Below are 16,136 nucleotides of genomic sequence, written 5' to 3' on the forward strand. Positions count from 1 at the left end.
GTTAGAACACACTTCTTTTCACACATTCTCTATCTTCAAGTACTTTGTTTTAATTTTTTTTACCTTTATAATCTTCAGTAGTTTCTTCTTTACAAAAATTTCCAGTCACCACAGAAAGAAAGCACTCTTGACCCAACAACCTGGATGCTTTATTTAATATATCTATATTCATTGGAAAATATCTTCTACAATGATTCTTTGTTCTTAGTTAATCTGAGCTTCACTATCTACTATTATATGGAAGCATTTCTTGCAAAGGTTTTCAACTCCGATATCCATTTTCACATTTTATTTGGCATTAAGTATTCTATGTCCAAAGAGATATTTCGGTACTAGTTTTTCTCTAGTTCTACCATTTGCTTACTCATATCTATCAGTTTGTTACTTCATGTTTCAAAAATAAAGATCTATAAACCTTTGCCCAAACATATTTACGGTAGCTGCTGTCCTCCAAAACCAAAATAGTACATTATTATTATTAGGATTTGCTTGAACAGGTATTTAAACCTTTTAGGTGACAACTTTGTTTCTCAAAACATTTTGTTATATAACACAAAAAAATGGATAGATAATTTGGGGTCATGGTCTTTTATTTTCTAGAAATCTTAATATCTGTACATAAAAAATAATAATGTCTGGAACCTATCAGTCCACTTCTTACTTATTAAAACACAATGGAACATTTAGGGAAAGGCTTTAGAATGGGTGAATCACAGTTTCAAATTCATGAACAATTTAATCCTAAGATGTTTATTTTTCAAGCATCACTATTTGGAATTACTGAAAGATCACTCCTCTTTAATTCTCTCTATACTTTCATGCTAAATTTTCAAGTGAAGAAATATAGGATAAAATGACTATACACATATTTTTGTGTGTGACTTCTGTACTTCCTATCGTATTTTGACATTCTAAGCTTGCAAAGGTTGATAAAATTCTGCCATGAGACTGAAAATGGAAATATTAACATTCTAAGCTGACCCTGAAAGTGATGTCAAGTAATACCCTTTAGCTCTTTCTTTGAGTTATATGAGCTAAGACTTCCAATTTGTTAGCTGGATTTTTTAGAATAATTAAGACAATTTTTATGTGGTCAGAATATTACAACCTGGCTTCTAAAACTTAAGAAAACTGTTTTTCTTTATCTCTAAAAGAAAGCATAAATGCATGTGTGTATGAGTATACACACATATATAACAATGTATTCAAAAGTAAAAGTATGAAAGGAAATATTGCTGTACTGAATATCATTTCACACATAAACTACATTTACTGCTTTAATGCCATAGTAAGGAATTTGTAAAAAATTTTTTGATTCATGAAATGGTTAATTCCACAAACTAAATTTTATAAAGTGTATGTAATACATGAAATATTGATTTTTCTTGATTTAAACTGGTTTCTCATTGTGTATTATTTCTAAAATTAGATACATTTTTTTACAATTTTGATCAATGATATACATTTCATATTTTGAAAAAACACTAATACAAGGTATTATTGATATCAATGGTGATTTTATAACTTTAAAAATAAAATAATTATTTCATTATTTAATTCATTTATTTTTATTGATTACAATTTATTCACTTTGTATCCCAGCTATAGCCCCCTCTCTTATCCCTTCCCAAAACCACCCACCATCCCTTTTCTCCTCCCATGCACCTCCCCAAGTCCACTGGAAGGGAAGGTCCTTCTCCCCTTCCCTCTGACCATAACACATCAACTTTCATCAGGACTGGCTGCATTGTCTTCTTCTGTGGCCTGGTAAGGTTGCTCTCCCCTCAAGGAGAAGTGATTAAAGAACCTGTCACTGAGTTCACGTCAGAGACAGTCTCTGTTCCCATTACTAGGGATTTCCACTTGAAGACTGAGCTGCCATGTGCTGTATCTGTGCACAGGTTGTAGGTTATCTCCATGCATTGTCCTTGGACAGAGTATCAGTCTGAGAAAAGTCCCCTGGATGCAGGTATTTTGGTTCTGTTGCTCTCCTTGTGGAGCTCATGTCCCCTCCAGGTCTTTCTATCTCCCTCTTCTTTCATAAATTTCCCTGTACTCTGCCCAAAGTTTGGCTATGAGTCTCAGCATCTGCTTTTATACACTGCTGGGTAGAACCTTTCAGAGGCCCTCTGTGGTTAGCCTCCTGTCTTATTCCCTGTTTTCTCCCTCTTCCTATATCCATCCCATTTACCTTTCTGAATGAGGATTGGTCATCTTAACAAGGATCCTCCTTCTTGCTTAGCTTCTTTAGGTGTACAGATTTTAGTATGTTTAACCTATATTATATTTCTAATATCCACTTTTAAGTGAATATATACTGTGTGTCTTTTTGCTTCTGGGATAGCTCACTCAGAAAGACCTTTTTCTAGTTCCCACCATTTGCCTGCAAATTTCATGATTTCCTTGTTTTTAATTGCTGAGTAGTATTCCATTGTGTCAATGTACCACAATTTCTGTATCCATTCCTCAGTTGAGGGGCGCTGACTTGTTTCCAGATTCTGGTTATTACAAATATAGCTGCTAAAAACATGGATGAGCAAATGTCCTTGTTGTATACTTGAACATATTTTGGATATATGCTTAAGTGTGGTATAGCTAGATCTTGAGGAAGCACTGTCCTTAATTGTCTAAGATAGCGCCAGATTGATTTCCAAAGTGGTTTTACAAGTTTACATTCACACCAGCAATGGAGGGGGGTTCCCCTTTCTCCATACCCTCTCCAGCATGTGTTTTTACTTGTGTTTTTTTATCTTAGCCATTCTGATGGGTGTAAGGTGAAATCTCAGGATTGTTTTTATTTACATCTCCCCGATGACAAAGGACTTAGAACACTTCTTTAAGTGTTTCTCTGCCATTTGATATTCCTGTATTCAGAATTCTCTGTTTAGCTCTGTACCCCATTTTTAATTGGATTACTTGATTTGTTGTTATTTTTAACTTCTTGAGTTCTTTATATATAGTGGATATTAGCCCTCTGTCTGATACAGGGTTGGTGAATATCCTTTCCCAGTCTGTATTTTGTCATTTTGTTCTGATGACAGTGTCCTTTGCTTTACATAAGCTTTTCAGTTTGATTTGAATGGCCAGAGGAATGTGAAGTAACACAGGACAGATTCTCCATATTGGCTTACAGTGCTTACAGCATCGGATTAGGCTTCATATATGATTTAATCTTTTATCCAATAGCTTTTCTTATCTTTTGTAAATTTTTAATATTATCACTTGTGCAGCACAAACTGATAATGGTTATAAAACTTTTCTGGAAGAGAGTACAAGATGGCGGCGAACAGCATGCACAGTATCTGAGGCACACAGGATCTGAAACTCTGAAGTTGGTGAATGGAAGAGCAGCTGAAGCCAGAGCTTTTACACTGAGGCTTCTTGGGTGATTAGGAACAACCCAGAGATGAGATCATTTGGATCCAAATTACATGTGGACTTCTCTGAGGACTGAGAGTGGTGAATATTCAACACCCCTGCACTTTCCCTTTACTCAAGCACAGGTCTCACTCCACAGAGCAGGGAGCCAGCAGTGACAACTGCTCCAAGCACCAGCCTCCACATTCAGCACAGGCTGCAGATATTGCCCCAAACACAAGCCTATGAACTTGGTAACTGATAGAGGAGAGGCAGGCCTCCCATTTCTGCAGAGGTGGGCCTCCCAACAGGTGGATGCATAGGCCTACTAGTGGGCAGCTATACTGTCTTCTCCTTTCCGCAGTTTTCAGGGACAGTATTCTCAATATTGAAACCCTTGACCTGTGGGTCTACCAGTGGAGTCCAGGTAAACAATTCCTTTAGCTCTGACTGATGTGAATACCAGCAAGACAGTATAACAGGTCTGTAGGCCGCTGAGGTATGCAGAACACCTGCACATGTGCATTGAACCTATAAACAGGCCAGTACTGATACTTCCTCTTGTGCTTAAGATGATTCCAGGAATCTATACATTCTACCACCCTGTCCTTCAAGGTACACTTCCATGAACATGCCCATGCTTACTCACCAGTACTTGTCCACCTGCGCATACTACCTTCCTCCCTTAAATACAGCTAAAACACCAACATCCAACCTCAAACCAGATGGTGTCTCATATCTTCCTGAAGAATACACCACACACCAGAGAAAGAAGGACCCAGTCTGAAGTACAAAGTCTAGGAACAAACGTGATGGTTACAAATAAGCAGATGGCTACAGGTCAGAGTAAAAACACATTATTAGAGGCACATGAAGAGGAGATGAACAAAGCTCTCAAAGAAACACAGGTATATACAACCAAACAAATAGAGGCACAAGTAGAGGCACAATTAGTGGCATAGAGAGAGGAAACAATCAAAAAGATAGAGGCCATCATGGAAAGATTAGAACCCACATTCAAACAGATGAAAGAAATGGTGCAAGTCATGAAAATAGAATTCGAATCAATAAAGAAAATACAAACAGAGAAAACCCTGGAGCTGGAGAACTTAGAGAACAGATCATGAATCACAAAAGTAAGCAACACCAAAAGAATGAAAAAATACAATGGAGAATCTCAGACAATAAAAGTACACTGGCAGAAATCGATATATCTCTCAAGAAAAAGTAAAATTGGAAAAGTTCCAAACACAAAACATCGAAGAAATCAAAGATACCATGAAAAGACTACATCTAAGAATAATGGGAGTAGAGGTAAAAGAAGTTTCCAGGTTCCAAGATCCAGAAAATATTATCAAGAAAATCATAGTAGAAGAGGGTTTCAAAATGGCAGCGACCAGTGAGCACCATAACTGAGGGCACAGGAACTGAAATTCTGAAATTGGTCAGTGGAGGGGGAGCTGAAGCCAGAATATTCAGTTTCCTGGGCAAGAGGGGACAACCAAGTTTGCTGTGCCAGTTTATAACCAGGTCACCTGTGGAAGTCTCCAGGAATGAGAGTGGAGGATATTCAACCCCCTGTACTTTGCCTTTCTCCATGCATGGATATCCATGCTCAGCATGATGGCCAGCATTGGCCTATGCTCCATGCAGTGAGAATACTTGGCTGAGACTTCAGTGATTGCCCTTCACGCAAACCTCCGTGCTCTCTCTCAATGACTGAAAAGGCACAGATAGGCATTGGGGGGGGGGGGGGCTCTGTCAGCTGCAGGGCTGTGGCTGCACTGGGGAAGCTAGTCCAAGTACAAACTTCTGCCTGTGCTCAGTGACTTAAATATCACAAGCAGCTTCCCAGAGCTGCCACTGGAACAGGTCAGCAGGTAGTTCAAGCAGGAGCCTCTGTGTGCTGTGACTGAGGCTACAGAGGCATACCTGCTCTGCAGGCAAACAGTGGACACCACTGAGCTGATGAAACTCCTGCACTATCATTTGCCCCTGCGGGCCCAAATCTGAGAGTAGAGAACAGGAGAATCCCGAGTGTTTTCTAATTAGGCCTGCAAATGAGTGCACCTTTAAGTGAGTGCATGCAGAGCCCCAGAACCAGAGTCCTCTAAGCTAGCAGCCAGATATCTGATCCTTCCCAACAACACTCCCACTGTGGACAACATAGGAATCCTTGGGACAGCATTCTCAACATTGAAGCCCCTAATCTGTGCCTCTACTAGTGGAGTCCAAGCAAACAATTCCTATAGCCCACACAGATGTAAATATCAGGAGGACAGTACAACAGGTCTGTAGGCCACTGAGGTACTCAGGGTACCAGTGCATGCCCATTGGGCCCATGAACAGCACCAGCACCCATACTCGTTCTTAAGTGCCACCCTTCAGGCATCTACAAGCTCTAGTATCCTCTCCCTCAAGGCACTCTGCAGCACAGAAGCCCATGCTTGCACATATCCGCCTTTGACTTTCCCCACTTATCTACAGCTGAAACACTAGCATCCAATCATAAAACAGTGGACCTCTCATTCTTCCTGAAGAATACTCCAGACTGGAGAGACAGAGGGACCCAGTCTGAAGTACAGACTCCAAGAACAAACAGCGAAGGTTACAGATAAACAGATGGCTAGAGGTCTGTGTAAGAACACATTCAACCAAAGGCAAGATATCATGGCTACACCATCAACCCACAGAATAAATGGATATTTTATATCATTGGAAACACAGGAAAACAATTTTAAAGCAAACTTATCCAGTTATTAGAGGCACATAAAGAGGAAATGAACAAAGCTCTCAAAGAAACACAGGTATATACAACCAAACAAATAGAGGCACAATTGGTGTCAGAGTGGAAACAATCAAAAAGATAGAGGCCATCATGGGAAGATTGGAATCCACATTCAAACTGGTGAAGGAAATGGTGTTAGACATGAAAACAGAATTTGAATCAATAAAGAAAATACAAACAGAGAAAACTCTGGAGCTGGAGGGAGAATTTAGACAACAGATCAGGAACCACAAAGGTAAGCATCACCAACAGAATACAAGAGATGGAAGAGAGAATCTCAGGCACTAAAGATGCAATTACAGAAATGGATATATCTCTCGAATAAATAAATAAAATCAGAAAAGTTTCAAACACAGAACATCCAAGAAATCAAGGATGCCATCAAAAGACGAAATCTAAGAATAGGAATAGGCGAAAAAGAAGATCCCAGGTTCCAAGGTTCAAAAAATATTTTTAAGAATATCACAGAAGAAAATTTTCCCAACTTAAAAAAAGATGTCCATAAACATACAACGGGCCTATAGAACACCAAGTAGACTAGACCAGAAAAGAAACTCCTCACGTCACATGAATCAAAATACTAAATCTACAGAACAAAGAAAAAATATTAAAAGCAGCAAGGTAACAAGGCCAAGTAATATAAAAAGGTAGACCTGTCAGACTTCTCATCAGAGACTATGAAAGCCAGAAAGACAGATGTCATGCAGACTCTAAGAGACCACAGATGTGAACCCAGACTGCTATAACCAGCAAAGCTTCCAATCAGCATAGATGGAGAAAACAAAACATTTTATGACAAAACTAATCTTAGATAATATCTACACAGCAACTCAGCCTTACAGATGATACTAGAAGGAAAACTCCAATCTAACGATTTCAAATAAATACAAGAATACATGGGATATAGATAACTTCACAACAAAAAAATTAAAAGAAAGCAAGCACTGAAACACAGTAACACCACCAACTTTACAATAAAAGGAACTAATATTCATAGGTGATTATTATCTATCAACATCAAGGGACTTAACTTTCCAACAAAAAGAAACACACTAATAGAATGGTTTCTGGATGAGAATCCAACATTCTGTTGCATCCAAGAAACACACCTTTGCAACAAAGATAAACACTACCTCAGAGTGATGGGTTGGAAAAAAGTTTTTCAAGCAAAGGGATCCAGAATAGAAGCTGGAGTAGCTATCCTAACATCTAATAAATAGAGTTTCAATCTAAATTAATAAAAAATAGATGAGGATTTCCTCATCAAAGTAAAAAATCCACCAGCAGAACATCACCTACGCCCCAAATACTAGAGCACCTGCATATGTAAATGAAGCATTATTAAACATTAAACATTATTAAAGCTTAAATTACACATCGATCCTAAAACCTTAATACTGGGAGACTTCAGCACTCCATTCTCACCAAGGGACAGATCATCTAGACAAAAGTTTTAATAGGTAAATAATTACACTTACAGTGAAGAGAAGGTATACTCTTCTCTTCAGCACCGGATGGAACCTTCTCAAAAATTTACCATAGTGTCAGGCACAAAGCAAGCTTCAGCAAATACAAGAAGTTCAAAATAATCTCTTGTATCTTAACCGACCATCATGGACTAAAACTAGACCTCAACAACAACAGAAATAAAATAATAATAATAATAATAATAATAATAATAATAATAAACCACCTACACATGGAAATTGAACAATCCTCTACACAACGACAATGTGGTCAGGAAAGAAATGAAAAATGAAATTAGAGACTTTCTTAAATTCAATGAAAATGAAGGCACAATTTACCCAAACTTATGAGACACAATGAAAGAAGTGTTAAGAGGAAAGTTCATAGCACTAAGTGCCTCAAGAAAGAAGTTTGCTACATCTCCTACAAGCAACTTAATGGCACACCTAAAACACTCAGAAAAAAATAAAAAAGATTTTGCCTCCCCCTCCCCACCCCGGAAGTGTAGACCACTTCAAATAATAAAACTCAAAGCTGAAATCAACAAATTAAAGAATCAATGACACCAAGTGCTGGTTCTTTGAGAAAATCAACAAGATAGAAAAATCCTCATATAAACTAAAAGGCAGAGAGAAACTATCCAAATCAGCAAAATCAGAAATGAAAATGGTGACATAATGACAGACACTGAGGAAATCCAAACAATCAGTAAGTCTTATTACTAAAGCCTGTATGTCACAAAATTTGAAAATCTAAAATAAAATGGAAAATGTCCTTGATAGATTCCATTTAATAAATTAAATAAATATCGAGTAAATAGTTTGAATACTCCTATATCTCACATGATATGAAAGCAGTCATCAAAAGTCTCCCTTCCAAAAAAGCCAGGGCCAGATTGTTTCAGTGCAGAATTTTACCAGATCTTCAAAGAAGAGCTAACTCCACTTCTTTTCAAACTATTCCAAAAATAGAAAGAGAAGGAACATTACCATCCTCATTCTGTGATGGCACAGTCACTTTGATTCCTAAACCACAAAAAGACTCAACAAAAAAGAGCACTTCAGACCTATGTCTCTTATGAACTTTCATGCAAAAATATTCAATAAAATACTTGTAAATTGAATCCAAGAATACCTAAAAGATATCATCCAAGTATGCTTCATCCCAGGCATGTGAATGTATATGGGAGGGGGCTGCAGCTGGGATACAAAGTGAATAAAGTATAATTAATATAAAAAGTATAATGAATATAAAATAAAGAAAATTTGTTTCAAGCAGTTAAAAAAGAAAAGAAAACTTTTCTGAGTGAAGTCAGTAGGTGCAAAGTAGAAACTGTTATACACTTCCTTAAGTTGAGCCTTCAACATCCCTAATCATTAAGAGTGATTAACATAGTATTAATGGTTTCTAATATTAACAATAAACTAAAGAGTATAAGAAAACAGGAAACAAACTAGGAACCTACCACAGAGGGCCTCTGAAAGCCTCTGCCCTACAGACTATCAAAGCAGATGCTGAGCCTGATGGGCAACTGTCAGGCAGAGTGAATGGAATTTTATGTAAGAAGTGGGAAATAGTAAGAGCTGGAGAGGACAGGGTCTCCACAAGGAGAGAAACAGAACAAGAAAATTTGAACACAGGCAACTTCCCAGAGACTCATACTCCAACCAAGGACTATTCATGGAGATAACCTAGAACCCCTACACAGATGTAGCCCATGGCAGTTCAGTGTCCAAGTGGGTTCCATAATAATGGGAAGAGGGACTGCCTCTGACATAATCTGATTGGCCTGCTCTTTGATCACCTCCCCCTGAGGGGGGAGCAGCCTTACCAGGCCACAGTAGAGGACAATGCAGCCACTTTTGATGTGAACTGATAGACTAAGATCAGAAAGGAGAGGAGAACCTCCCCTATCAGTGGACTTGGGGAGTGGCATGCATGCAGAAAAGGGAGGGAGGGTGGGACCGGGAGGGGTGGAGGGAGGGGCTTATGGGGGATACAAAATGAATAAAGTGTAATTAATAAAAAAAAAGATATCCAAAGTTCTGGATCTGCTTTGAGTGTTATTTTTATTTTAAGCAGCAAAATGTTAAACACTAGTTCTAGGATTGCCATTCTCCTTATCAGTGAACAAGGGCCCTGATTATTGAAGTAAAACAAAACACATTGCTTCCTGTTTGGTATCTTATATTTTCAAAACTAGCAAATTCTGAAAAAAATATTTTAATTAAAATTTTAGTTAAAGATTAACTTATTACAAATTTGAATCTAACATACTTAGATTTATACAACAGAAGTTTACTATTGTTTTGTTCATTAAGCCTGAAATAGGAGTGAAACTATTTCTAAATACAGATACATCCCCAGAGTAGCACATTACAGTTTAGATATTCAAAATCTTTATCTCCAAATCAAAGTCCTGTCTTAGGCGCCTACAAAAGTTGATTCCATTCTCAAAATTTCACAGAAGAAGAGAATCTGGGCAGTTCTGATGTGTCCTGAGGTAAGGTCAGATGGCATGGGAGGAAAATGTCTCCTTTCAGTGGACTAGGGGAAGAGGGAAGTGAGGCATAAAGTAAGGACAGTGAGCCTGGGAGAAGATGAGGAAGGGGGCTGCAATCAGAATATAAAATGTATAAATCATAAAAAAGAAATAAAATAAAAATTTAACTGCGAAAATTTTATAACTGTTATGTCCTATTGCTGGGCATCTTATCATCCATTTGTTGATATTTAACTTATTAAATTGATGCTTTTGTTACACTGGCCAGGTAAACAAATCTGTCATGCTACTAATTAAATTATTGGAATCTAATGTCAGTTATATTTGTTCTCTAATGTCAAAAATCAATCTTCATTTTCATTATGACAAGAGAAAAGGACAAAAATGAAATACATAAAAGACCCTTAGATTTGACAAAGTTTTGTTATTTCTCTGTGGCTAATTGTCTTTCTTTTAAATAATGCTTAAGTTAAAGCAATTTAGCAATTTTTATTCCCTTAGTACCAGATTTTAATTTTATGATTCATACATGATTTTTTTTCTCTACTTACTTCAAATGTCACCAATTGGACAAATTTACTTATTCTCACCAGATCAAGCAGCTTGGTAACAACTATTAGAAAAAGTAAGTTCAGTGCTCAGTCTAGACCCATGCTCCCTTAGTAAATCTGTTTGGATATGGGACAGTGTTTAGATAATGAAGTACCAAGGGTAGACAAATTTTAGACTTATACCTGTATGTAAAGATCAATCCATACAGAAAGTAAACATAATATAAACTAAAACGAGCTGGAGTGTTCCACTTGAATAAGAATTGTACACTGGTTACTTTGCTTATAGTACAGATTCGGTGTACCCTGTATTCGGAAATGTAGTGGTTACATTTGTGTACAGTTTTTCTATTCCCCTACTGCAGCAAGTATGGAATGGTCCCCATTCCCATAAAGATGCCACAATATAAGCACACTTACACACTGAGAAAAAAAAACAAAAAAAAAAACATATATAGTATTTTCTGTATAGAGTCTATGAATAGCTGCTTCCTTCTAAAAATCACTTTCAAGATATTTTAATTGTATTAATTAGATTACATTTAAAAACATCGCATTTTACCTGAATAAATGTTAAACGAATAGAAGACCACTGAAAGCCACCTATCTACAAAATATATTATTTACAAGGAAACTTACAAAACCAGTCAACTTCTAGGAACATGTTTTTGTCCCACACATCTAAGAAATTATATATATATATATATAATTTATATATATTATTTATATATAATATATATTATATATTATTATATATTATATAGTAATATTATATATTATTATATACAATAATTTATATATATATATATATATATACATATATATAAAACTACAAAAAGCCCAAGAAGATTATGATTTATTAATTGAGTCAACACTCTGGACCCATACTTACTTTCACTGAAAATGATGGTGAAGTGGACCATTTATTTTTTTATTTCCCCCTTTCTTATACCCACCCCTAATTTGCCTTTTCAATAATCTTTACACTGGATTAACTTCTATATCCCTAAGTACCCAGAGTGAAATGATCTGGTAATACATTCTAATTTTATTTTTAGTCGAATATTCACTTTGCTAAGCCTGGCTGGCTACAGTATTGTCTATCTTCGTGTGTGGATCTATTTAGGACACATAAATAGTAGAACGTTTGGTGACTATTTTAAATAAACTTCCCCAGCAGGTTCTTCTGTAAAAGCTTGTACTCTGGTCCTCAGTTCTCTACATAATCTACATACTTTTGTATTAAGCCACATTGTTTTGAGCTTGTGGCTTAGAAGAAACTTTCTTTTTTATTTTGCTAGGCCTTAGAGATACCAAGTACTGATAGAATTTTAAAAGACAATGCCCAGGGTCTACAAATGCTGGTGACCAGCGTGCTCCATATCTGAGGGGCACAGGATCTGAAACTACAAAATTGGTGAATGGAGGGGTGTCTGAGGCCAGAACATCTACATTTAAACTTCCTGGGCAAAAGGGGACAACCTGTGAGCTGGGACAGTTCTAACCCAGGTCACCCGTGGTCAGTACCTAGGGTGTGAGAGTGGTAAATATTCAACCCATCTGCGCTTCCTCTTGCCCCAAGCACCACCCTTCAGACTCAGTGATAGACACTACAGAGGCAGCAGTTGTACAAGATTCCCAGCTCAGTAGCTACTGCTACAGTTGTACAGGCTTCCCAGCTCTGAAGCTGAAGCATCAGCTGAATAGGCCTCACAGCTCTACGGCTGCTGCAGCTGCAGTACTGACCTCCCATCTCAGAAGCTGAACTGGCTACCACTGCCCCAAGCAGGAGTTTTCATGCTCCCTGTTGGAGATAGCAGAGGCAGCTGCCCCTAGTATGGGTCTTCCTGCCTAGCAGCCAAACAGCAGATATCAGAGAGATGATTGATCTCCTACACTTTAAATTGCCCCTGTGGAAACAAATCTAAGCGTAGAGACTCAGGGTACTCCTGTGTATTCTGCATAAGCCTGCAAGCCAGTGAGTGTCTTTTCAAGTGAGTGTGTGCAGAGCTACAGACCCAAGGTCCCTCTACTCTAACAGCCAGACATCTGATCCCTCACACCCACCTGCCCACTGTGGGCAACTTAGGGATCCTTGGGACAGCGTCTTCAACATCCAAGCTCTTATTCTATGGGTTTCCCAGTGGAATCCAGGCAAATAATTCCTAGAGCCGAGGTGGTGCAACCCAGATAGAGGTGAAAACCTCAAAGACAGTACAACAGGCCTGTGTGCCACTGGGGCATTCAGGGCACACTCACATGTGCATTGAACCATCTAACAGTACCAGTACCCCCACCTGTGTTTATACTACACCCTTCCATGCATCTACATGCTCTAGTACCCTGTCCATCCAGGCATACTTCCACATACACTCCAGTGCTTGCGCACAACCACTAGTGACCTTACTCCCTTAGCTAAAACACCAAAATCCACTCTAGAACCTGTGGATCTGTTTCATCTTCCTGAAGAATACTCCATACTCCAGAGACAGACTGATCCAGTCTGAAATACAGACTCCAGGAACAAACAGTTAAGGTTATGAATAAGCAGATGGATAGGGGACAACATAAGAACACATCCAACAAAAATCAGGACATTATAGCTTCACCAGAATCCTCCCCAAATCAATGGATATTTAATTCGTTCAAACACAGGAAAATCATATCAAATCTATGCTTATCAAGTTATTAGTGGCACATAAAGAGGAAACGAACAAAGCTCTCAAAGAAATACAGGCAAACAGAGCTAAACAAATAGAGGCACATATATAGGCACAAGCAGAGGCATATAGAAAGGAAACAAACAAATATACAGAAGCCATCATGGAAAGACAAGAATCCACATTCAAACAGATGAAGAACATTCTGCAAGATGTGAAAACAGAACTAAAATCAATGAAGAAAACACAAACAAAGAAAACCCTGGAGTTGGACAACATAGAGAAAAATCAGGAACCACAAAGGTAAGCATCACCAACAGAATACAAGAGATGGAAGATAGAATCTCAGGTGCTGTGTATACACTTGTAGAAATTGATACATTTCTCAAAAAAAAAAATCAGAAAAGTTACAGACACAAAACATCCAGAGAATCAAGGACTCCATGAAAGGAGAAATCTAAGAACAATTGTAATAGATGAAAATGAAGATTCCAGGCTCCAAGGTCCAGAAAATATTTTCAAGAAAATCATAGAAGAAAAATTTCCCAACATAAAAGAATAGATGTCCATAAACATACAACAGGCCTACAGTATACCAAATAGATTAGATCAGAAAACAACTTTCTCATAGCACATAGAAGTCAAAACACTAGTTCTACAAAACAAATAAAAATATTAAAAACAAGAGAAAAAGGCCAAGTAACATATAAAGGTACACCTATCAGAATCACACCAGACTCTCAAAAGACACTTTGTAATCCAGAAGACACTGTGCAGATGTCATGCAGACTCTATGAAAACGCAAATGCCAACCCAGACTACTATACCCAGTCAGGCTTTCACTCAACATAGATGGAGACAACAAAATATTCAATGAGAAAACAAATTTTAGACAGTATCTACACAGCAACGCAGCCTTACAGAAGATAATAGAAGGTAAACACCAATCTAACAAAATCAGCTACACCCAAGAAAATAAGGAAACAGCTAACTTCACTAATAAATAAATAAACTAATAAATAAATAACTAAATAAATGAAAGAAAGCCAGCATCGGAACAGAGTAACACCACCAACTCTACAATAAAAGGAATTAACATTCATTGGTCATTAATATCTATCAACATCAATGGATTTAATTCACCAATAAAATGATAGGGACTAACAAAATGGTTGCTGAAATAGGATCAAACATTCTGTCTCATGCAAGAAACACACCTTTGCAACAAGGATGAACACTACCTTAGCATAAAGAGCTGTAAAATGTTTTCCAAGAAAGACTCAGAAAACTATCTTGAGTAGCTTTCATAATATCTAATAAAAGACACTTTTAACAAAAATTAATCAAAAAAAGAAGAGGAGGGTCACTTCATTCTAATCAAAAGAAAAATGTCACAATCCTGAAAATGTATGCTCCAAATACAAGACCACCTGCATTTGTAAATGAGAGATTATTGAAGCCTAATCACATATCTATCCCAGTACCTTAATAGGGTGAGAATTCAACACTTCACTCTCACACAGAACAGACCATGTAGACAAAAGCTAAACAGAGAAATAATGACACAGAGGTCCCAAATCAAATAGACCTAATTGGTGTATAGAGAACTTGGCACCAAAACACAAGAGTATCCTTCTTCTAAGCACCACATGGGACCTTCTCAAAACTTGACCATCTAGTCCCACACAAAGCAAACATCAACAGATACAAGATGATTCATACTATTCCTTGTATCCTATTAAACCACCATGCATCAATACTGGATGCTAACAAAACAAGAAAGAAAGAAAGAAAGAAAGAAAGAAAGAAAGAAAGAAAGAAAGAAAGAAAGAAAGAAAGAAAGAAAGAAAGAAAGAAAGAAAGAAAGAAAGAAAGAAGAAAGAAGAAAGAAAGAGAAAGAAAGAAAGAAAGAGGAAGAAAGAAGAAAGAAAGAAAGAGAGAGAGAGAGAGAAAAGAAATAATAGAAAGCCTACACACACATGGAGACTAAACAACTCTGTACTCAATCACAGCTTGGTCAGGGAAGAAATGGAAAAAGAAATTACAAACTTCTTAAAATTCAATGATAATGAAGGTACAACTTACTCAAACTTACAGGACACAATGAAAGCAGTGTTGAGACATCTCATACAAGCAACTTAATGACACACCTAAAAGCCCGAGGGAAAAAGGAAAAGGCTGAAACATGGAAGAGGATTGGAAATAATCAATAATAATTAGCTGAAATCAATGAATTAGAAAAAAAAAAAGAAAATAATTTAAAGTTTCAATGAGACCAAGAGCTGCTTCTTTGAGAAAATCAACAAGATAGACAATCCTTAGCCAAACTAACTAAAAGGCAGAGAAGAACTATCCAAATCAGCAAAATAAGAAACAGAAAGGTGGACATAACAACAGACACTGAAGAAATCCAAAGAATCATTACTTTGTACAAAAAAAAAAAAAAAAAAAAAAAAAAAAAAAAAAAAAAACCCTATATGCCACAAAATTTGAAAATCTAAGTGAAATGGGCAGTTTTCTTGATAGATTAAGGTTATCATATTAAATCAAGGTCAAGTAAGTAGATTAAATAATACTCTATCCACCAAGGAAATAGAAGCAGTCATGAAAAGTCTCCATTCTAAGAACAAAAACAAAAACAAAAAAACCCAGGGCCAGATGGTTTCAGCACAGAATGCTACCAGACCTTCAAAGAGGAGCTAACTACAATTCTTTTCAAACTTTTCCACAAAAGAGAAACAGAGGGAACATTACCAAACTCATTCTATGATGCCACAGTAACATTGGTACCTAAACCACAAATATCTTTC

The 16,136-nt window shown here is 37.1% G+C and overlaps 1 protein-coding gene across 7 annotated transcripts in view; it reads right to left on the reverse strand.

Annotated features, from left to right (window-relative positions):
- The window catches only part of Dmd (dystrophin), a 2,365,055-nt gene that overhangs the window by 1,696,768 nt on the left and 652,151 nt on the right, over nt 1-16,136 (reverse strand). The window lies entirely within an intron of this gene.

Source organism: Meriones unguiculatus, assembly GCF_030254825.1.
Source record: "Meriones unguiculatus strain TT.TT164.6M chromosome X unlocalized genomic scaffold, Bangor_MerUng_6.1 ChrX_unordered_Scaffold_31, whole genome shotgun sequence".
NCBI lineage: Eukaryota > Metazoa > Chordata > Mammalia > Rodentia > Muridae > Meriones > Meriones unguiculatus.